General features: G+C 44.7%; 1 protein-coding gene across 1 annotated transcript in view; it reads right to left on the bottom strand.

The window, feature by feature from the left end:
* The window catches only part of HHIP (hedgehog interacting protein), a 272,593-nt gene that overhangs the window by 24,444 nt on the left and 224,305 nt on the right, over window positions 1–23,844 (bottom strand). The gene's annotated exons all lie outside the window — the stretch shown is intronic.

Genomic DNA, 23,844 nt, shown 5'->3' on the forward strand with positions numbered 1-23,844 from the left:
CTCCTCTCCCCTCCCTAACCTCTTGTTAATATCCGGCTCTACCAGAAATGTCGTCTGGTCTAGTACGGTAGTCTCCTGTCTGTTTCCCATTTCCTTCCTATCTGTGTTTTAGCTCTTGCACTATCTGAAATGTCGTCAGGCTGAGTACGATAGTTAATTTCAAATTCTTGTTGTTCATGGCCTGTAAGAATGCCATTGTAATTTCCTTTGTTCCCTCCCTTGCTGTGAGGTGCTTTGAAACACATTGTGTATGGGCGCTATATAAGTAAACTATCATATCATATCCTTGCCATATATATGCTACATCCAGGTGTGAAAGCGCTACTGGGGAGTCATGCGTCCCCTGTTAAGGGAGGAATACGTAAAGAAAATTGGTCCTATGATTCTCTATGGCAGGCGGTTTTGGGGTCACAAGCGGTTATCACAGAACTTTATGTATTTGAGGGTATATGTTGGAGGGAAGCAATCTGTCTGTCCAAGGCAGCACCAGCATCAGCCATACACCCAGAATGTGGTTTGTGTTCTCTGGCGAAACTGCTATAACATCTTTACCCTATCGGACTGATGCGTGTTGTAGTCCAAAACATCTGGAGAGCCAAAAGTTGCAGTCCCTTGTTGTAAATAGTCCATGCGATCCTGGCTCCTAATTAGGTGGTATTTTATCAAATAGGTGTTTATGAAATACCACGTTTTACTGTGACCCCACGCACATAATGAGATCCTCTAAACTTTGAAATGGAGGAAATAATTTAGTGTGTGTTGTGATGTGTGTGTGTATATATTATATATATATATAATATATATACACACACAAAACTGACTTTGGCACTTGACACTTGCAGAATTAGGTGTAATTATTGCCCAGCTCCTTAGTCTTCATGTTATCCACTCTAAATGGATAAATGATTGAATAATGGCAGCCCAGAGTCGAATGCGTGCCCTGCAGTTTATGCACTGGTCTTCACGGAAGATATATTGAGCCACAGATGGAAAAATACAAGAAAAATCACTAAATGGAAGTAGTGCGGCTAATATAGTAAACATCAGAAAATGACATATTGCTGTTTTTAACAATAGGTATTGGTACTCAAATAAATGGTTCTCATTTTATCAACGTCATAAGAATGGGTGTCTGAGACTTTGCTATGCGGATACACATTTGTAACATGTCAGGGACACGCAGATCTGGGTACCAGGTGCATTAACCTCCTCAGAAAATGAATTGTCCAGTCCACACTGGTGCGCCAACATTATCAGCAATACCTACCCTTCCTCTTTTCTCACTCTCAATTTGGTTATCCAAGAGTTTTCGCGAATTATAGACCCACATCTCAACACCCCACTGTAGATTTTGGGTCTCTCGTGGGCATTAGAACATTCTCCCACTATATACTGTAATAACATGTTATTATTATTGCCTGATTGAATGATGTATCAACCTGGGAAGCATAAAAGGCTGTGTTGGCTGTTCCAAGATTCAAACCTGTGACTTGCAGGTTTAACACACATCACAGCAGCAAGCGCTTAACCCGATAGCCTATCTTAGAGAATGGTTTAACTCTCCTCTCGCATACCACCTCCCATCTAGGCCTTCTGTCTGCCCTGTGCCCTTTTGAGCTCTGCTGCAGGTATGGTGTTAGGGTGAAGACATCCTGACGGCGATGTGAAGATGCACTTTCTGTGTTTCTTTCATAGCAGGTATTTGGCATCATTTCCTGGTGCGTTTGCAGTTTGTAATTATTTGGCTCAGTTCAGTTTTGCCACCCTTATGTTTATGTACTTTTTCTGGAGGAATGCTAGTTGTAGTGCAAATATGTACAGCAGACTTCGGCATTCGGATTTTGGTGAGATTCTGCATGCGTGGTCATGTGTGGTGCTACTCAGTGGCGTGTCCAGACTCTGACTAGGGTGGCCCAAGTGTTGCACCAACTCATGCAGGGGTGGCATGTAGTATGAACGCATGCGCACACACACACAAAATGTCCTGCTACTTTCCCCCAAATGCAGTGTGCGCAATTCCATATGGCCTCATTCACGCCTGCAAACCGCCCAAACCCTGCCACAATCTACTCCATAGGTAAGTACTGGGATGAGGATGAGTGGGACTAGGAGTAATGAGGATTGCAGGTAGCTAAGCCAGACATTACCTCCATGTCTCTCTACCTCATCCCAGTACTTGTGTATGAGGCAAAATGCCTCATACACAAGTACTGGGACGAGGAAGAATAGGCGTTTGAGTAATGAAGATTACCAATAAGTAACCAAGGGATTAAACACAAGTAGTGGTGCAACACCATTGAGCTCCCCCCACACCCTATGTTGGGCTATGTTGACTCAACCTGGCTGACCTACAGAGCTGTTGCAGAACAGAACTGGACCCATGTTAAATGGCACCTGGATTTCGCTGTTAACTAAGGCCTGGCAATTACTAACGTAAAGCATTTCACGGTTGGTACCTGCATTCAAATGCATAATTCTTTAGGCAATTGAAATCTTGATGTGGGTTTAGTACTTGCATGCCAGGGAAGTGATTGGAAGGGTAGAGATGGGACAGGAGACCGCTTATTCTCACAGCAGTCATTAAGTGGGTGCTTTCAGACTTAAAGGAGATAGTTAACTGCTTGTAACATTGAAGCTGCACTAGAATAGTCTCATTAGAATGCATAAAGAAGTTAGATGCCCCCACACAAGTAGGTGTGCCCTTCCCCACTGCCCTTGAAGCTAGAACCTCTCCCAACATTTGAAGGGTTAGCCCCTGCCTCCTGAAATGTAGGTTTTGTTGCACCCCTGGACACAAGCACACACACCTTTCACGACACACACACACACACAGCCATACATACATTTGTGTGTACCCTTTCACCATACAGGCACACCCAGGCAGCCACCCATACATTTAAGTGTGCACCCTCTCACCATACACTCACCCAGGCAGCCACCTATACATTTAAGTGTGCACCTTTTCACCATACAGGCTCACCCAGGCAGCCACCCGTACATTTAAGTGTGCACCTTTTCACCATACAGGCACACCCAGGCAGCCACCCATACATTTAAGTGTGCACCCTCTCACCATACACTCACCCAGGCAGCCACCTATACATTTAAGTGTGCACCTTTTCACCATACAGGCTCACCCAGGCAGCCACCCGTACATTTAAGTGTGCACCTTTTCACCATACAGGCACACACAGGTAGCCACCTATACATTTAAGTGTGCACCCTTTCACCATACACTCACACACACACACATAATGGGGCTGAGGGGAGCCCTATTACTTCAAAATGAATTGGTTTCTTTTTTAAGTCACTCTGACTTCATAAAGAAATTATTTCCGTTAAGGAACGAACCATAATGGAAATAATTTCTTTATGAAGGCAGAGTGACTTCAAATAGAAACTATATCTTTTTTTAAGTCATAGAGCTCCCCCACCCCATGACATGGAGACCTCCATTTTAGAGGCTTCCATGTCATTGGGTGGGAAGAGCCCACAGACTTCAAAAAGAAACAGTTTCTTTCTGTAGTCACTCTGCCTTCATAAAGAAATTATTTCTGTTGCAGCGTAAAAAAATAAATATTTTAAAGTCCAAGGGGGTCCCCCCTCCCAGCACTTGTGGTGGCAGGGGCCCGCTATTATGCCAGTGATTAGAGCTCTGTCCAGGCGCTCGGGGATCAAAATATATACAAACCTCCCAATTTGAATATGGATTGCACCAACAGAAATGACTTCAGAAAAGGACACTGCAAGGAGCATCATCAGTCTTTGATACTTGGAGGCACCACGGAAGCGACTTTTGAATAAGTCACCATAAGCCAAGTGGCAAATAACTTTGTGGTGAAAAATACCTAAATTGCACTATTGTTATATATGGAGTGACCCTATAGTCAGGTTTTTTTTTAAATGACAGCATGATATATTAACATAAGCTCTGAAGTGAATCACAGAGTTGCAGATAAGACACAGTTAGATCAAATAATCTGCCCAGGATCACACAATTTGGTTAAATGGTGAAACCGGGATGTGGACAATTTAAGCAACTGAGAACATCTTCACAGGTTTCGTTGATATAGATATTTATTAAGGTTTCCCCTTGCATTGCATGTGCTTAAATAATACTTTATTTAAAGCAATGCCTTGGAAGCAAAACACATTCCATAAGAAACTACCCTTTCAAAATTAACTTTACTCTATAAACATCATTATAGAAATATATTCAGCAATACAAGGATGGCTTTAGTTTTATTCTTCCCATCCTTAATGCAAAGTCACAATAGCATCATATGGATTAATCTTAGCCTAACAAATCCCCCTTGGGTAAAGCCTGCAGCATTATGCACCTAGCCCTCCTCCCTCCCATCAGTGCCTAATGGCTCACCATGCTTCTTGGGACATTGTCCTGGCAGAAGGACACCTCTCCCATTCTGAAAGGGTAAGGTGAACCAGGAATTGCTCAGCACACATTGTGCTCCCAGCAGGACACCTTACCTAGCTGCCCTCCCCCCCCACCCCAGCCCCCTGCTACGCCACTGGTGGCCAATCAGATTGTAGGGGTAGCACGTGCCACCCCAAGCCACTCCCTGGACATGCCTATGATGCTACTGCAGAGCACTGGCCGTCCATCCCAGTATGTTTATTCTCTAATGTACGCAATAAATGAACTCCAGTGTGTACAATAAAAACCCGTTGCTCTACGTAATGTGCACTTTTTGAATGCTGCCCTGTGTTGCAGGGAGTTTAATTATTGCATCGTGTTTATGCGTCCAGGCGCATTACTCAGGAATGCATTTCTCACAGGCAACATCCTACTTGTATCTTCCTCCTACAGTTGCCTAAAATATAAATGCTTGTAATGATTGATAGCCAGTGCTGTGGCAACTTTACCATTTCTTTACCGATACCATGTGCACATCAGGTATTGCCTAGTAGTAACCTAACCGCTTTACTTGTCCGGTAAGCAATAATGAGCCACTTGGGCTAGTCTACAGAAACGTACATAGGTCTTGAAGATGTCAGCAATATATCTGAGCATTACTCAAATGTTAGACTTGTCCTTGACATCTAGAACTGAAAAGTCTTGCCGTGTTTAGGAACTGGTCCCTGGTCCCTGGAGGGGGCCTGCATCAATGTTAATAGCTGAGAGGTCAAAGCGACTTCTAAACAGTTTGTGTTACTGTCAGGGTGGTCACGAAAACAACACCTGCTGCAGAAGGACGTGGCAGCTGGGTCAACAGGCACGGTGGGAATGTATCAACTTTGGGGGCCATTTGTACACAACCTTGACGGATGAACTGGGAAATACTGGCTCACTCAGCTCAAGATGTTCTATTGGGGGGGGGCGACTGTTTTGGGGGCAGACGAGCTGATTACTTGCAACGCTAGAAGCAGCGGCCAAGACAGCCCACCACCGCCATAGAATAGGTGGGCGGTAGGAACCGTGATGGTGTTACTTGTGCCACAGACAATTAATGCCTACGGTGCGATTGTCAAAGGAATCATGCTCGTCAATGAGTCCGTGACAAGAATAAGACCAAACAGCGCGCCGAGTGACAAACAGAATCAATTGCCCCAGGGCAATGAATGTGGAGTATGTTAAATAGTTATACATTTCAGATGTTTGTAATGGCTGACATCTGTTTGGCCTCACATGTAAAAGTTGCTTAAGCAATAAGCAATGAGATGGGGGGCTTTATAGGCCGGTAACAGCCCACCGTTCAAGTTACAGGTCTGTCTGAGCGAAGTCAGGCCTTTTAGGCAGTCACCAATGCTGCACTGCTGCTAAAACCCATGCCTTGGAAGTTATAGTTATGTACACCGGAACAATCAATGCATACTGGAGGGTTGCAGGGGAATAATTAGGTGGGATGTGAAAAGGTATAAGTAGGCTAGTACAAGGAATGCACTGTGCGAGAAGCCTCGAAAGGAGAAGAAAGACTAGTGAGTGAGGCAAGAGTTCAGGAGAAATGGCAGGACAAGGCATGTAGTGGCGTCTTCTTCTGAGGACATTGTGATGTGATGGAAGTCAGCAAGGGAATGTGGAGGACTGAGCAGCAGGGCCCCCATGGGGAGATGAGGCCCCAAAGATCGAGGCAGAGCAAGGCCAAGATCAGCATGGAGGCCCAGAGTCTTGGGTGAGGAGAGAGTACCTGCAGGCCCACAGAAAAATGCAAAGGTGGCACTATTGGGAGGTACGGGGGCCGGCACCAGGAGACAGGGCTAGGGGAGATGTCATTAGTGTGCATGGCCGCTCAGCGCCCGGAAGTCCTCGGCGTGCAAGGTTTTAAGTGCGGACGTCCTATAAGAGGTGAAGTAGAGTGTCACTCTCCCTCTTCGTCCCAGCACTCCCGAGACCTTGCACCGCCCTGTTCTTGGCGTTCTGTGTATCAATCAGTGGTTTTCATCTGTCGTGTGTGGGTGCTTTCAGGTGTAGGAAGCTGTGGCAGAGAAGCTTGTTGAGTGTTTGGATAGCCGTTGTAAGGGAGCTTTACTAAAGTCCACCTGTGGTAGAACTGTAGAAGACTCACTCTTAGGAGTATAGTGCTCCAACTCTTAGGTTTGGCCTGAACTACCCAAAAGGTTTGGTAGCATTGGACGAGCAGCCAGGCTTAGTTTTGGAGGTAGAAGTGTGGTGGGTAAGTACAAAGACCACATGGCACACCTATAGTCAAGAATACACTTATACAAAGTTGTTTTATATATATATATATATATATATATATATATATATATATATATATATATATATATATATATATATATATATATATATATATATATGTTTATTATTTATTATAAACACTAAGGCAGCTAACACAGTATTCACATTTATAAATAGTTAGATTTTTGATAAGCATTACTCAGGTCAATAGCAAACTCTTGCATGATATACAGATAAGTAGTTAGAGTAGGCAAAACAAAGGGGGTTCTGAGAGTCTCTCTACCAGCACAAACACAGTCCATTGACCTGTTCTTGGGTGGATGGCCCATGGGAGAGTCTCAACCAAGTCTTTAGCTCACTGTCCCTTTCACAGAGAAGAAATATCCCTGCATATCAGTCTTTGTCCTGCCCAGGGGCAGTCCAGCACCGAAATGCTAGGCAATTCTCCTCTGAACAAGAGTACCAACAGCAACCCCATAAACATGTTTCAGCCTTGTTGGGCATCATCAGTGAGGTGGAGCTGCGCCTCTCTGAGAACAGTGAGCAAGGGGTCCACGTCTGGATTCCCCTGGTAACTTAGGGTGAGACCCAAAGTTACTTAATATGCAAAACAAAGGGGGTTCTGAGATTCTCTCTACCTGCACAAACACAGCCCATTGACCTGTTCTTGGGTGGATGGACCCTGGGAGAGTCGCAACCAAGTCTTTAGCTCACTGTCCCTTTCACAGAGAAGAAATATCCCCGCATATCAGTCTTTGTCCTGCCCAGCGGCAGTCCAACACCGAAATGCTAGGCAATGCTCTTCTGAACAAGAGTACCAACGGACCCTCGCGGGGGCTATCCACTCAAGAACAGGTCAATGGGCCGTGTTCGTACCGGTAAAGGGTTTCCCAGACCTCTTTATGCAAATTTTGGGTACTTTGGGTTCTCACCCTAAATTACCAGGGTAATCCAGACGTGGTCCCCTAGCTCACTGTGCTTAGAGAGGCACAGCTCCACCTCACTGATGAGGCCCGACTAGGCCGAAACATGTGTATGGGGTTGCTGTTGGTACTCTTGTTCAGAGGAGAATTGTCTACCATTTCGGTGTTGGACTATCTACAGGTGGGACAAAGACTGATATGTGTATGGAAATTTCTCCTCTGTGAAAAGCATAGTGAGCTAAGGCGTGGTTGAGACCCTCCGGGGGCTATCCACTCAAGAACAGGTGAATGGGCCGTGTTCGTACCGGTAGAGGGTTTCCCAGACCTCTTTATGCAAGTAGAGTAGCATTCAAGTTTAGCAAATCATTTCTTATAACCAACATTTAAAGTAAGCAACACAGATACTGGCAATGTATACTTAAGAAAGTCCAGCCCTATCTGGGAATGAGAGACTCAAAGTCAGTTGGGACACTGGCTGGACAGGGCCCATGGGTGGAAGAACAAAGAAAGGGAGATGTTGTCAAAATAGCAGGTTTCTTCTATATTGCATGTAGGTAAAATGTTTAGTTAAACGCTTGTTCAGGGAGGACAGGCAGACCCCCTGGAGGATTGCAGACCAAAGTACAAGTGTCATTTGGCTTGGGAGAACACAGTTGGGTTGTCTACTCCAATGTGTCTCAAAAAGCTCAGGAGGAATCCGATTCAACCCAGCAAGCACCTAGGTAAGTACCTAGGAGCAGGATAGTACCTTTTTATGAAGAAAGAAGACAGTGTCTCCGGCGGGTACCCAGTTGAGGCGACAGCAGCTCTTGTTCGAATTCTTGGCCTGGAGGCTGAAAAAGGCATTTTTATTGGGAACGGATGGTCAGCTTCTTGCGATGGGATGCCCAGCAGACGATCTTCATGATACTGCCTCCTTGGGACTCGACACAGGTTTCGGTTCAGCGACGGTTGTCAGACAGCAGGCATCTCCATGTTTCTCAGTCTCTGACTTGGAAGGGGAGAAAAGAGTCTGTTTAGGCCCGGCAGGATGCCTACCAAGTTCTAGCCAAAACTGTACTTCAGGACATGACGCACAGCCGATTGGTCCAGGTCCCAGTGTATTGGGGAATTGCAGTCCAGGATGGATGCAGCTCTTCGAGGGGTGGCTCAAAATGCAGGTTGTCTCGAGACTGGCTAGGCCCATCAGTCCAGGGCAAGAAGTTGTCCGGTATTGATCTTTCCTGTGGGCCAGAAGAGGAGGTAGGAGGAGTAGCAGCGGTTTTCCAGCAGTAACAGGCGGTGGCTGCAGACATCCTTCTTCTCGTGTGTTGACTCCCTCTCCTTCTGCTCCAGGACCATCGCCTTTATGCAGGAACCCAACCAATCAGCAGTCATGCCACAATCAAACTTTGGGGGGTGGCTCTCCCAAGCCCGGCAAAGACAAACGAGTGAGCAGGACCTCCCCCATACAGGGCAGCAGACGAAGGCTCAAGAAAGAAAAAGTCATCAAGCGTTGGCAAAAATATAAGACTGGCACCATTTTAGGTCAGTGGTGACCTATGTGTTCTTTACCGCTGCTGCATATAAAATTCATAAAAATAGGTAGAAAATATCCATTGCCACCAGCCACTCAGATGAACTTGTCTCTATAACTAGAAAATTACAGGAGAAGTGGAAAAGGGTATACAATGGTCCTCATTACGAGGTTGGAGGCAGCCATGGAGCTATTAGCTCCATGGCTGCCTCCAAAACCCTTCTGACTCCGCCCTGGTGATTGGAGCAATTACCGGTCCATTCCGAGGTCGGAGGGACCGGTAATTCCCCATTCACGAGGGCCATTCCCCATTCCCATTTGAGCCCCCATAGGGTTCAATGGGAATGGGGAAGGCACTAATAACGGTACCACGAATTGCGTTACCGTTATTAGCTCTAGAGTCCCTTTTGCGGGTCCCGTCCTTAACGCCTGCAGAAACCAGGCGTTAAGGAAGGACCCACAAAGGGAACTCGTAGTAGGGAGGTAAGGGATTACCGGCACCGGTGCCCTTACCGGTGCCGGTAATCCCTTACCTCCCACCTCGTAATGAGGCCCAATGTGTCCCTTTAGCACTCCACATAAGGTGGGGTGTGCTGATGCCACATAATAAAAGCTAGGTAAGATAGAAAGTATCCCCCTATCCTTGGAAACAGTAGTTATCACAAGGGGGGAAAAGAGCAGCTCAAAGAGCTGCCAGCAACACTGCACAGAAAGTGCTGCGTGCTGCAATAATACATTGCAGATGCCTTATAAGTTGGAGGAAAGCGGTACTCCAAAAAGATACAACCAAGAGGGTTGAAAAAGGTTCCTAGAGGCAGTGTGGAAAAAGGTTCCCACTCACTCAGGAATACGGATTAAAAATCCAAGAGTCCAGCAAAACGTGCTAGGGGACTTACAAGTGGGGCACAAAAATGAACTTCTACCGAACAGCGATGTTACGGCAGTGGCTCATGTGTGTCACCGTGAGGGCGCAGCCTTTGGGACTTGAGGTGAACCGTTTCGGTTTGGCGGTTGTAGTTTCATGTATGTAGTGCGTGCATTTACAGTGCTTCCCCATAGTGGTTATCACAATGTTAGGGCCTGTTATCTGAGTTGCTTATTGTGCAGCATATGCACAGGATGGACGAAGAAAATGTTATTTTGTTTATGTTGTGGGGCGATGGGGGTATTGAGGTCCTGGAGTAACAGTGGGTCACCTTTGTGGCCCATTCACAAAAGAAATTGACACCATAGCACTAACAGTGTAATTTAGTAAAGAGTGCAATGCAACCGGAGCCTGTCAATATAATAACGCCTCTTGCCATATATTATACCATCAAAGCGCTTCTGACGCATGTTATGGCATTTAAGCCTGTAGGAAGCCCCTTCAGTGGACCGTAGTTTTATATAAAAAATGTACGGGGGAGCTCAGTGCATTAATGCGCCTGTGTCTGAGATTTGCGTGGAGCCTGCGTGTCCATTTAGATGGCGCCTTAATGAGACCCATTGAGTTTGCCATAATGGTGATACCTGTTATTTTTTCGGTGTCCTTAAGCGACATAAGGTACATTATAAAAACAACTTTGAGGTTGCTTTAAGTGTGGAGCTGACCGATGTGGTTGCTGGCTTTGGGGGCTATGGAATGTGGGTGTCATGTGGTGTTGTAAAAGTGTTTTGCGATATCGTATACCATGGCATAACATGTCAGGAGGGTACGTTTTCTATATCCTATGGCTTAACTTTATATAAGGCGGACAGTTCTTTCTGAAGACCATAACATTGCCTTTTGTTAAGGGTTTTTCCCGAGCCTATGGCACTGGTGTCATTTAACGAGGGCGATAGAGCCTACGGTATAGCCTTTCATTTCACCTGCAAAAGGGGGTTCTGGATGCGGTAGCATTGCCTTTCGTTCGCACGGGGGAAGCGTTTGACATGTTTTATAACATATTTTCATTTAACAGGGTAGGTTCTTCCAAATCTTTTAACACGTTTTGCGTTTGAAGTAGGAAAAACATGTCATACCCTATAGAATGGCCTTGCAGTAACCGTGGGGACAGTGCTTGCCTTATCCTATCGCATATTGCGCTTCAGGTAAAGACGCAAAAAGCAGAGCTGGAAATTGACATAGGGCCTCATTACACGGATGGCGGAGAACCATGGCGCTATTAGCGCCATGGTTCATGCCGGTAAAATACCGGCAGCGCCTTGGCGGAAAGGGGAATTACCGCCCCATTCCAAGGTTGGCGGGGCGGTAATTCCCCCTTCCACCATTGCCCTTCCCCATTCCCATTTTTGGCCCATAGGGCTCAATGGGAATGGGGAAGGCGCTAATTACGGTACCGCAAATTGCGGTACCGTAATTAGCTCCCTGGGTCCCTTTGCAAAAAGCAGGTGTTAAATCCCCCAAACCGCAAAGGGACCTCGTAGTAAGGTGGTAAGGATTTACCGGTACCGGTATTTTACCGGTACCGGTAAATCCTTACCGCCATCCGTGTAATGAGGCCCAATGTACGGAGGAACTTCACGCCACCTCCCCCTTGCACATGGGCAGGTCGCTGTGGGGTGGAGCTACATTTCGAATGATGTCTGTGCGCTGAAAATAGGATGCTTTGCATAAAAATAAAGCGCTTTTTGGGAACATACCAATGACCAATTTATTAAACATATCTGTGCTAGTAATTCAAACGTGCATTCCTTCTGAGCATGCAATGCACACTTGGTATGGTGCTCATTACCTCTGTCAGAATAGTCACCCTGACAGTACAATGCGTGCACAGCATGAGATATATATACAGCTTTGGACGGTTTTGTTGCTTGAGCTTGCGGCGTTGAGAAAACGACGACTTTCAGATGTAGTTTGTAAAGTAATTGCACATTATTTCACATCGCGGTTCAGCTGCACGCATAGAAACGCTGTGTGTTGCACTCTGTCTCTACGGTGCAGTTGAGCAGTGTTATGCAACTAAACACCCCCCACCCCCTACGTTGAGGAAGCTCCCTGCCATTGACTGCTGTTTGCAGCAGTTTCTTTACCACTGTGTCTGAGACAGAGGGAGACTCGCTGCAGTTTCCTGAACACTGTGCCTTAGACAGCATTCAGGAGACTCAGGCGCTCAGACAAGACCGTTTTTGCCAGAGCACAGCTCTGTCTTGTTCTGGCCCAATTCCAACCTTGGTGGAAAGTGATTCACGTGTAACTTGGGGTCAGTCTGGTCAGGTAACTCCGCCCCAATGGCACGCAGTCAAGGGAGGAGTTCTGCTGGCACCCAACGGGAATACACTTGGGCGCAGGGATCACGCGAAGGACATAGCGGTGTCGCCAGGGATTAGAAGGGGCAGTAGAGAAGAATTGTTTTCCTTTACAGGTGGGCCATGTGGGTAATCACAAGGGTAAGGGGGCACAATGGGCAAGCATGGCAGTCGGTGGAGTTACATGGTGGAGTATTTTAATAATAGTAATAATAGTAATCTGAATCTTGTTTTCACTAGGATTTGATAGTGGATTATCTTTGTAGTATTGTATGATGTACGTTTTATTGAATTTTACATGATTTATTTTTCAGTGTTGCACTCGTCTAATTTGCGTTTCATTAGCATTTTAAATAAATATATCTGCAATTTAAATGGCCTTTTCAATAAAGTGCTTCAAATAAACATTTCATGAACAATTATCATTACCCAATCAACAATGGTTACCAACCCCAGAAGGATGAACAACTGGGTCCTAAGTCCTGAGATTTGAACCTTCACCTTGAAAATTAGGTATAGATCCCAAAAGCGTTGAACTCAGTGAGCTCTCGCTACCTTAGGAATCCCACAACTAGTATAAATAGACAGGTATGTTGATCATGAGCGCTACTGTCATTGTTGCATGCTAGAGAAGTGGGCATCTGCTAATTTTGGTATTCGTTTTATTTATTCATTTATTTATTTTTTTACTGTGTTTGGTTTGCAATCTAAATACAATAGGTACAAACCTTTACAATTTAATACACAAATATGATTTTCACAATTCATTTTTACACTAAAACACCAAAGAACCAGCCCCTCCCCCGCCCACATGGGAAGAGAGACCAGAACAGCAAGACGGTCAGATTTCTCACATAGCAAAGATGGACCCCTTTCTTCCCGACACTGTTTTGCTCTCTCTCCCCTTTCATCATCTTATTCTAGGAGGTTCAAGGAATTAAAAAGATCTACCACTGCTGCTGTCATTTGCCCTTCTCGCCCTGATATCATTCATTGCCACATATCATTCATTGCCACATACTCTTTGATGTTAACCATTCAATCCTTTCCACAAATCTTCCTAACTTTTTTACCCTCAAGGCCCAAGTTCCTCCACACTCCATTAAGAGATGCCGGAGTGAATGATTTGTTGGAACCACACAGCCTTCACAGGATTTCACAGCTTTATCCCCTTGTGTGCGGATATCTAGTACTTCTCCTGTGGGCAGGATGTTAAGCCTGGCCCTAAGGAAATAGTTCCTAATCTTGTCATCTGGGAATTTTTCTACATACATTGGAAGGAATCCTAACTTGTTGTCGTTTATCGGAAACGTATTTTGAGGGAGCGACGATCTAATTTTCTCAAAGGTTTTCTATCCAGTCCAATGATTCCAACTCCCGTTTTACCCTCAGGGAATTCCCAATCAGGGTTTCGATGCTTGAGTCCATTTTGGCTAGCGCTGTTTCTACTCTTAGTTCTAGGCCCCGCAAAATTCTGGATTTTAGCCAGCCATGACGTGCCTTGATGTCCACTTACAAGGAGCCTTGCATGGGGCTTGCGATCTCTCCAAAGAGGGATAGCAGATTCCATTCTGCCAGGAAGCCTAGGGATTTTAGTCCCAGCTCATAGCGCAGGTGCCAGCCACGGGTCCTCCAAGGAAGATTTAAAGCTCCCTTCCAGATTCTACCTTCCACCTTCGACCAACTGAGGTCCCACATTTGTGATTTTGCTTCTAGGCCGTACAGTATTATTGGGACCATTTTGACTGAATAGCACCTTAAGATCAGAACGATTGAAAATGTGCGGTATTTGGCACAGATTTTTATCAAGTGAGGGATTAATGAGAGCGATTCAGTGGGAACATCCTGTTCTACTTTATATATTGCTGGACTTGCATAGATCTTATTACCCAAGTACACTAGATCTTTAACTTGTGGGATTATTTGTCCATCCAATACCCATTGTTTATAGCTGATATTCTTCATGGGGTGTTTAAATACTAGGATCTTGGATATTTTGGGGTTTATTTTTAGCCCATTTTTGGCAGCGTAATAGCTTAGCCCATTCAACAATCGCTGCAGGCTGATAGCAGTTATGTGTTACGGTATCCACAGGGACGCCACCCAGCCGGGTTAATGGCTGCTATGCCTCTCAGCTTTGCCCTGATGTGGTCTGCAGGGAAGTTTCTGCCTGAAAATACAGGAGGACTGTGTTCAAGACTGGCCGACTGGGTAAGTATCCTCCCTCCACCCCCGTATGATTTCAGTCCTTCTGGCGCCCCCTCTCCTCACCTTGTGGTAGAATTAGGCATGCTCTCCGTCCTGCCTTCTTTGCAGGGGCGCGTTGTCTTTCATGGGCGAGTGCGGTCCAGTTACTTCACTGACGCCAGCCCGTTTGACATTGTTCAGGTAGATCTTATTGCTGTTCTTTAGTTTTGCTGCTATCCTGCATGCCTTTCTTTGTTTAAAATGTCTCTTTTTTTCTCCCTTAGGTATGCAGAGCTTCAGCGCGGCGAACTGGCTTGGTTGAGCCCCGCTGGAAAATTATGGCCCATTAACAGCGCTATGATGCGGTAAGCAAGCGCTCTGCGCAGCGCTGCAAAGTCTTGCCTATGCTAACCTGTGTTTTCCTTCCTTGTAGGTCGCGGTGTTCTTCAGCGCGATTGGAATGTCCAGAGTGTTGCCAGCCAAGAGGCGACCAGCCAGGTAAGCCTTTTGAGCAGTTCGTAATTTGTAAATGTCTATACTGCTTTCTTTAATGTTGCCTCTATCTTCCTCTTTCAGGTCGTTCTGTCCGTGAGGCGTGCAGATTCAAGGAAGCTGTTCTCAGTTGCTGCAAGTGTTTAAAGATGAAGACTGCAGGTAAGATGCTGCTGCTAATGATGTTCCTTTTGTCTCCTTGCAGGTTCTGCTTCTCCGAGGTTCGAGGGAATAGCTGGACATGGTGAGCATCACGTTGCAAGCTGCAAAGTAACGCGAAGCGTGTTGTCTTGCTCGGGTGTGGTTTAAATAGCCCCAACAAAATAGTCCAGGTAAAGTAGTCCCTAGGCTACCACACCCAAAACACTAGACCGCATAGCTTGGTTCTTAGGAACCAAGCTATGTGGATGCCTCCATGTTGGCTGACAATACAATAAAGTGGTTCCCAAGCACATTGTTTTTCATGGTGTATGAGCCTGGCACCATAGGCGCCAGGACTGACCCCATGAGGGCTTTTGAAGAGGATGCCAGGCTCTAGAGGCCCGAGTCCTGACTCCACCTGGCCAATGGGTTTGCCAGAGGGGGTTTTGGGCGAGGGTCTTGACATTATGTCTAATACCACAATGTCGTCGGCGTAAGCCAGCCAGAAGATCTTTCTCCCGTTTAGTTCCCGGCTGGCTAAAGTCGACGACCTCAGATGTTCCCCGGCATCTGCTAGAAATAGATTGAAGAATGTGGGTGCTCCCAAAATCCCTGCCTTACCCCTCTGTCCACTGGCACTGACTCTGACAGGTGCCCCTCATTATCAAGTCGCACCCTTACTGTCCTCCCCCTATGGAGCTCCATTATCATTGACAGAAGTGTTTCTGTGATCCCTTTCCTCAAGTTACACCAAAGCTTTGATCTGTCAATCTGATCGAAGGCCTTAGAGAGGTAGATCCATGCCCCATATAATGGTGTACCTTCTATGGAACTTTTTTGGTACATTAATGCTGGAGGTATCCAGTAAAAAATGATTTTTTAAATCATGGGTGTTACTACTGTTTGAATTTGCCCGAAAAATGACATTTATTTGGAATTCCGCAGATGATGCATGGCTCGGGTGAATGTGCATTGAAGTCTGCCGTGAGATGTAATGTAAAGTAATGCAAAGTGGGACTATGCAGCACACCTTCTTGGTGCATGGTTCTAGAAGAAATGGGAAAGGGCAGGCTAGTGGGAAAAGTGGGAGACTCAGGTGCAAATCCTGAAGTGATCATGGGTGCAGGACAAAACAATCAATGTTCTGTATGCTCCTTCCGAGGTCACGTGGGGCGGGTGCACACCCAGATGGGAGTCCTGCATGTTCGTAACCTGCTCGACTCACTGCTGCCTGGAGAGCAGGCTGGTCTGGAGGAAATGGGGTGTATGTATAGTGGAGAGGCAGTAGTGATGAAGAGTAGGTTCTGCATGGCTGGTTGGAATAGGTGTGAGGTTGTGAGGGGTTCTAGCGGGTATTCCATGAGGTTATGAGAGGTACAAACAGGTAATCTACAAGAGTGTGTGTGGTTAGCTATGTGTGTAGTGTAAGTTGGGAAGATGAAACGTTGTGTGAATTAGTGGGGGGAAGGGTTCTGGTGAAAGATATTTATTGGGACAAGGCGCCCTTACTCTCTCTGTTTTATTCCTGTGCCTATAAGGGGGCAAAGGTGTAGTTTGGGCATTTTACAGTTGTCGTGGACGAGCCTGGGTAGTGCTCAAGCGATGGTTTAGGGGTCCCATGTGGCACCATGCGTCAGACCTACCTGTTTGAATGTGGCCTCCAGAGCATGCAATTTTGCATCATTTCCCTTACTGTGGCCTGGTGAACAGCCAGATTTTTAGAGAGTTTCTGAAGGTCAGCTGGACTTCCAATGCATGAAGTTGTTTTGGTATGGAGTGTCAAAAGCTGATTGCCAGGATTTAGAAGGCACCCTCCTCATCATTTCCCATTGAAGCCAGGGACTGCTACTAGTGGCATGTTGCTGCATCGGATGGAACGTTCTGACCAGCGTGCATTGGAGCAATATCTTGACAGTTCCTGGAGCCTTGCCATGGGAGACCAGGTGGACAATAAACCTGTTTTTAACTGGATTTGAGGCCTCCCGAATTCCTGAGTTATCTTTCTTATCTCGGACAGAGTCTCATTGCTGAGTTTTGGACACTTTGCAGACTCTTTACAGTTCCTGGGGCCCAGTCTCGGCAATACTCGTGTGGTGACTCAGAGATTTCCATGAAGAAACACTGGGTATTGTAAGATGTGACAAGTGGATATGATGAAAATAACGCCTTCTCGCTCTTGATTTAACTTCTCATTTGACGGTTAAAGACGTATCCCAGAGACAATGGCTCTCCATCCAACAAAAAATAGACCTAAAAACCATCTGCCTCACCTACAAAGCGCTCAACCACTTAGCCCCGCCCTACTTAACCAATAAATTCACCTTAAGACAGAACACCAGAACCACCAGATCCTCCAATACATTACAACTGACGGTGCCCAAATACTCCCTTAAAAGAGCAGGTGGATCCAGCTTCCCAGTTCTAGCCTCACAACTGTGGAACACTATCCCACTGGACATCAAATCTACCCCTACCTTCCAACCTTTCAGAACTAAGGTCATCACTTGGTTACTCAATAAATAACCAATTATGTATATTTGCCTAATGTATGCTTGTATCCTCTACTTTGTCTGCTTGTTACTATCTGCTTTCTTGTAACCATACCTATGCTGCACAAATGTACAAATGTTCCTCACATTTGCCTGAAATTTGAAGTTTAAGCGCCCATATACCCCTGGGTCAGGAGCGCTATACAAAAACAAATAAACAAACAAACATCAGAGGTTGTTGACTGCCACAGTTGGCTGAGGGCAGTGTAGAGGAGGAGGTACCCGTCTTCTCCCTAGTCCCCCCCCCGCTTGCCACCATCATTTTGCGATGACGAAGAGCCATGATGGGGAACGCATGCCTGAATCCTTGCAATGATCCTGTACCATGTCGAGTATATGAGAGACGATATGCACTCAGACAACCCTTCAGAGTGTACCCGCAAGCCGACATAGTGGAGGAAAGTTACCAAGAAGGATGTACTTAGCCAAGCTGTCAAAATGCAGCCATGAACAGAATGGATGTGTGTTAAAACAAAGTCTGACAATAGCAAAAGGATGTCATGAAGAAAATGTAAGGACCTATGCTAAAACGATATGAAAATACTTAAGGATGACGATGTAGCTGAAGCTCTAAGAGAAACATGTACTCCATGATGCAGTACTCATGAACACAAAGAAGAATGAAGTGACTCACTGGTCAATAACTGTAAATATGCTGAAACGCAAGTTAGAAAGAATACGTAGAAGCTTGCTTATGAAAGGTATATATTCAAGGTTTAGGACGACCATTAGAAGAAGATGGGTGACTGCTTATGTCAATCAACCCAGCTACCTCAAAATACGACCAAGGATCTTTATTTTTATTTATTTTTTACATATTTTTATTAGCATGTCAACAAATACATTTCCTAACAGTATAATACAGAGGTGATTAGCAAAATCAAAACGAACAATTCAAAAACATTTTGTCAATTGCTTATCAATGAATATATATCACAATCAATCTCCCCCTAGACATACTAAGAAACCTTTAATTTATGCAAGCAGTAAAAGAGCAAATTGCAAAAGATAAAAACACAACTAATTTTAGGACACAGACACAAATACAAACATCTCTCAGACAACACCAAACCAAACCACCCAAAAGGAAGGACAGAGAAGAAGTATAAGAAGAAGTAGAAAGAGAAGAGGGAGGGAAGGAGACAGAAGAAAAAAAGGGGAGAAAGCAGCCTACTCCTTATTATCCACAACATATATAGTCAGTCATATAAGGCATTGAATGGTCCCCAAAATAGGGTGTACTCCTCTTCCTTATCTTTTACCTTGAATGAGTTTTTCATATTTCGATAAAGTTTGCAAATCAACCAACCAGTCCTCTACTGAAGGCTTCTTCCTAGTTTTCCAAACCCGGAGGATCAGTCTCATTGCCATTAACATAGCCTTATTTATCCAATTACTGTATTGCATTGAACGCTTACATCTATCTCAGTGTAGGAGTAAGGTTATATTTCCCGCCGATCTCTGTAAAACTACATTTAAAATAATTTCAATTCTATCAATCACCTCATTCCAGAAACTCTGAACCCTCGAGCAGTTCCAGAGGAGGTGCAAAAGGGTGTCCCTTTCAGTTCCATATCCCCAGCACAAATCATCAGTTTGTAGTTGCAGTGGTGTCCAGTACACCCTACCTATTATCTTCTGTGTGATCAAATGCAAATTCAAGTCCATACCCATATTGGCACTCACCCTTAGTACACCTTTCCAATCTTCATCCGTTAAGTCAATATTCATATCAACTGACCATGCAGTTCTAAGTTTTTCTCATGCCACAACATGTTTGCTTTCTAATTGCATAAAGTTCATGTAGGTACGCACAGTATATTCCTGCACAGTAAGCAATTGACACAGAACAGGTCTGACACCTAAGGAATTATTAACCATACTTTTCCTGAGGTTAATCAATGAGATTAATTCAACATATTTTCTCCTTTCTCTTGCATTCAGTCCATATTTTCTCTGTACTTCCTCAAATGCCAAAAGACGATATCCATCCAATATATCACCCAAAGTCAAAATACCCTTCTGGACCCATTTCTGCCATTTCAGGCATCTACTGTTGAGCTGTAATACCTCATTATGCCAGACTGAAGCATCTTCACTGAATCCATATGTCTGATCATTCTCTCTAAACCACATGCACATAACTTTTCTAGTTGCCATCATTGGCTTTAACTTCAATCTACTGGCCGACATATTCCCCATAGTATAAAGGTTATTTATTCAATACGGACTGCAAATATCCCTTTCCATGCGCAGCCAAAGAGCACCTTTAAAATCTTCATTTTTATAATAATAAATTCCCTTCTTAAGCAGAAATGCCTTACAATACTTATACAAATCTGGATAACCAAATCCACCTTCCTCATCTTTCTGCATCAATATATATCTTGGAATTCAAGGCCTTTTGCCCAAACCCCATAAAAAACATTGCAAAGCTTTATCAATCTGCAATATTTGCTTTTTGGTAATTAATAACGGAATTGACTGGATAATATATAATACTTTTGGTAGTAAAATCATCTTTATGGCATTTATTTTTGCCCATAATGATAAATGAAGTCTCTCCCATCTTCTTATAGGGTATACAATTCTATCCATAAGTTTATAAATATTATATTGAATAATTTTCTTTAAATCACCAATGATATATATATGCCAAGATATTTAACACTCTCAGGGGACCATTTACAGTTCCATACCTTTAAAATGTCTTTGCTACAATTTTTAGACAGCGGGAAAATCTCAATCTTGTCCCAGTTCATCTTATGTCCAGAAAGCTCACCTACTTCCTCAAACATCTGTCTCAGTAGTGATCCACATTTTTCCAGGTTTGATAATAGGACTAACATGTCATCCGCATAAGACAAGACTAACTTCTACTCTCCCAACACATAATCCTTTAATTTTCTCACATTGCCTAATATAGGCAGCCAGTGATTCCAATACTACGTCAAATAAGAAGGGTGACAGAGGGCAACCTTGTCGCGTGCCTTTAGCTAGCGAAAAAGACTCAGAAATAAAACCATTCACAGTCAGCCAAGGATCTTAAAGTGAAAAGATGATGAAGATGTTGTTTTCCCTTGCAAAATAGAGTAGTACAGTCCTTGGAACCAAGGATGCTATTTCGAGAGATGGAGGAAAAGCACAAAGGGAATATAACGAGCAGACCTGGTGCGAGAACATATTTCCCAAAGATTAGGAGGAACAAGAACATTTACGGAGGCCAAATATTGGACAATTAACCCCTTAAGTGCCAGGCTACTATGTAAGTCTATGCAAAAAGGACAAGCAAACTCGTCCTTGGCAAGGACATGAAGTTTAGATGGATAGAGCGAGCAAGTCTTTAAAGGCTGAGAGGAACACCTGCACCCAGCATAATTGAATCAAATGGTGTTCAATACATAACCGATATGGCCAATTTCATGGTCTCGTAACAAGTGATGGAGAGCTGGCAAATGAGGGCTAATCATTAAGCCTGAATCTAAGATATTGGTGTGCCTACACTCCCTCGAATGTCCCAAAACAGTGCAGACTGGCAAGGTCAGCCTTGAAACAGAAGACACTGTCATGAGGATTACCAATGAGGTAGGGTAGAATAATTGGGAAGACAAGGGGAGAGCTGACATATCTCCAAGCACCTGAGTTTTGTTTCTATGTACGTGCTGCTAGCAAGCTGAATGTCCAAAGTTGGATTTGGGTTGCCAACCAATGATTATGATTGATTGGTCATTTATAACGCGCTTAATACCTGGAGGTTTCTAAGCGTGGACCCGGGGATTGAACCTGTGTTGCTCCGCATCGTCTTGCTTCTAAGGCGAGCGCGTTGCCCCTTAGCTATACTCCTGAAACAAAGCCAAATCAGAGCCAATCAGACAAAGCCACATCAATGCCAATCAGAAAAGCCTGCCATGCACTTTGCGTATTATTCTGCTGCTATATTCTCTGCTATGACAAGTATGTTACACCACGTGCATAGAAGTAGCTCAGGGTGTGTCTCACAGACAAGAGACAGCCAATGAGGCATTAACACGTGTATTATCTATAAGTAGACATGTTCCCCTAATCCACTGCCATCTCTTGATAGGTCTATTGATTAGATGAGTGTTTATTCACCCTGCTTTACTTCTTTGAGATTAAAGCAGTATTTCACCATCTCCTTTGAGTCTGTTTGGTTATTTGGTCTGAAATATTTTATTGGTAATTCCACTTAGCACACCAATGCTTCCAGGTGCTAGAGCACAACAGGTTGAAATTTCTTCCAGCTGAGGAATATTTGTAGGGTGTGTTTTTTTGGTGCTACAGACCATAGGTTCACGTTGGGTTGCTTGTTGGTAGGTCATCCCCATGCACCTGTCTGTAGGAAACAGTTGGTTTCAGTTGAAACGTGTCTTACTTTGTAGAACTGTTGTGTATAATCCACATAATTGTAGCAGGTGAGACTTGAGTTGCAGATTACTTCCAAGTGAGGGTTCCTGTAGATGTTGGAGGGAATAGAGCACAGGATGGAACCTTGTGGTACCCACTAAGGAAAAGGGGCATGACTCAGTCCATGCCCTATGAGAAGAAAAGATGTCATGAGGAGGAGCATGGTCCCCTTCATTCCAATAACCATACGTATTTGTATGCATATGGTTGAGACTGATGGTGTCGAAGACGACCGAGGCATACAGGAGGATGGAGTGTACTTGGTGAGTCAGCATCATTCTTTCATGTATCCGTGCAGGATGAGTGTTGATTCTGCTCCCATAATTGGCCTGTATTCGTGTTGCGACTCGAGCATGATGTTGTTGGTCATCACATTATCCCTAAATTCATGACAGATTAAATTCTCTAGTGGGATCATACATATGCATGGTAAAAGGCATTACATGGACCCTGTGGATCCTGCATTTTCAAAAGGCTCAACAACCCAATGGATTCAGTAGGATCCATAGAATCTACACCCACATCAAAGCCTAATGCTGCTGGAGATGCTATTAGATTTGTATTGTGTATCAAATGGTGGGGTGGAATTGAAACTTGGGATCCATGCCCGCCCTTCGCCAAACAAATTCATTAAAATGACACGGTATGTGAAGAGCAAGCATCATTGTTTTACGCATGCTTTTTACAAACCAGTTGGAGCAAAAGGACCCCCTATGAATGTTGCTGCGAAGGGAGTGTCGGAGATGGGGCAATAGCTTGCACGGTTGTCAGAATTAGCTGCATAGGCCGGATTTATGGTGCTTTGAAGGCCGTGAGAACAGTTTCTCCTTATCTAGAAGGGTTGAAAGGTGATTAGAGGAGATAGGGGAACAGTCAGGGGGTGCCTATGTCTTGGGCCTGGGTGGGCATGGGTCATTCAGCAATTCTAATGGGTTGTGGAAGAAGGCTATGGTTGCGGGTCCCTGCAAGTACTGTACTAGGTGTTGGCTTGGTTTCGTAGTTTGGTTTTATGATGTTTTCCCTTTGGTTCAGATCGTCCTGAATCTGTACGATTATGTTGGGGAAGTGGGCAGATATAGAGTTGTAGTGTTTTTGTGATGGGATCATGGTAGAGTTGCAGGCTTGTGGGTTCGTGAACACTTTGATAAGTTGGAACATTTCCTTCTGAGGGTAGTGTGCAAGTTGTATCTTTTGAGAGTAGTGGGCCTCTCTGGTCTTTAGATCTGGAGGTTTTGGTATTAAGCAGATGTGTCTGTCAGGTAGTGGTACTTTCTCTGGTTTTGCAGTATGCTTCTGTTTTATTTCTTGAGATTTCTGAGGTTGACCTTCTTGGAAGTATTTGAAGTGCTTCATTGAGGGAAGCTTATCAAGGGTTTGCGATATCCATTCCTGAAGCCTATGTTGCTCCTCGTCTGGGTTCCTGGGTACCGTGGCCTGATGCCCTGGGGTGTATACACTTTGTGGACTGTGATTTGCTTGTTCAAAATTATGTCCTTCAATGGCTTGTTAGCTGTAGTTGGGGCTGTGGCTGGGTTTGCCGGGTGTGGAAAATGAGCCTCCTGCATCTGCTTCCACAGTGGTTCCATCTATTTGGTTGTGTTTGCACTCCTGGTTGTTGCCGATATCTCTCAAGATATCTTGATATGTACATGATGGTGGTCACAGCCATCTGGCTGTTGTTGTGGGTTGGGTGATCGGTGTCTTGTGAGTTGCCCAGTCCTCTCA

The sequence above is a fragment of the Ambystoma mexicanum genome, chromosome 6q (genome assembly GCF_040938575.1).
Source record: "Ambystoma mexicanum isolate Mex_15411 chromosome 6q, UKY_AmexF1_1, whole genome shotgun sequence".
Lineage (NCBI taxonomy): Eukaryota > Metazoa > Chordata > Amphibia > Caudata > Ambystomatidae > Ambystoma > Ambystoma mexicanum.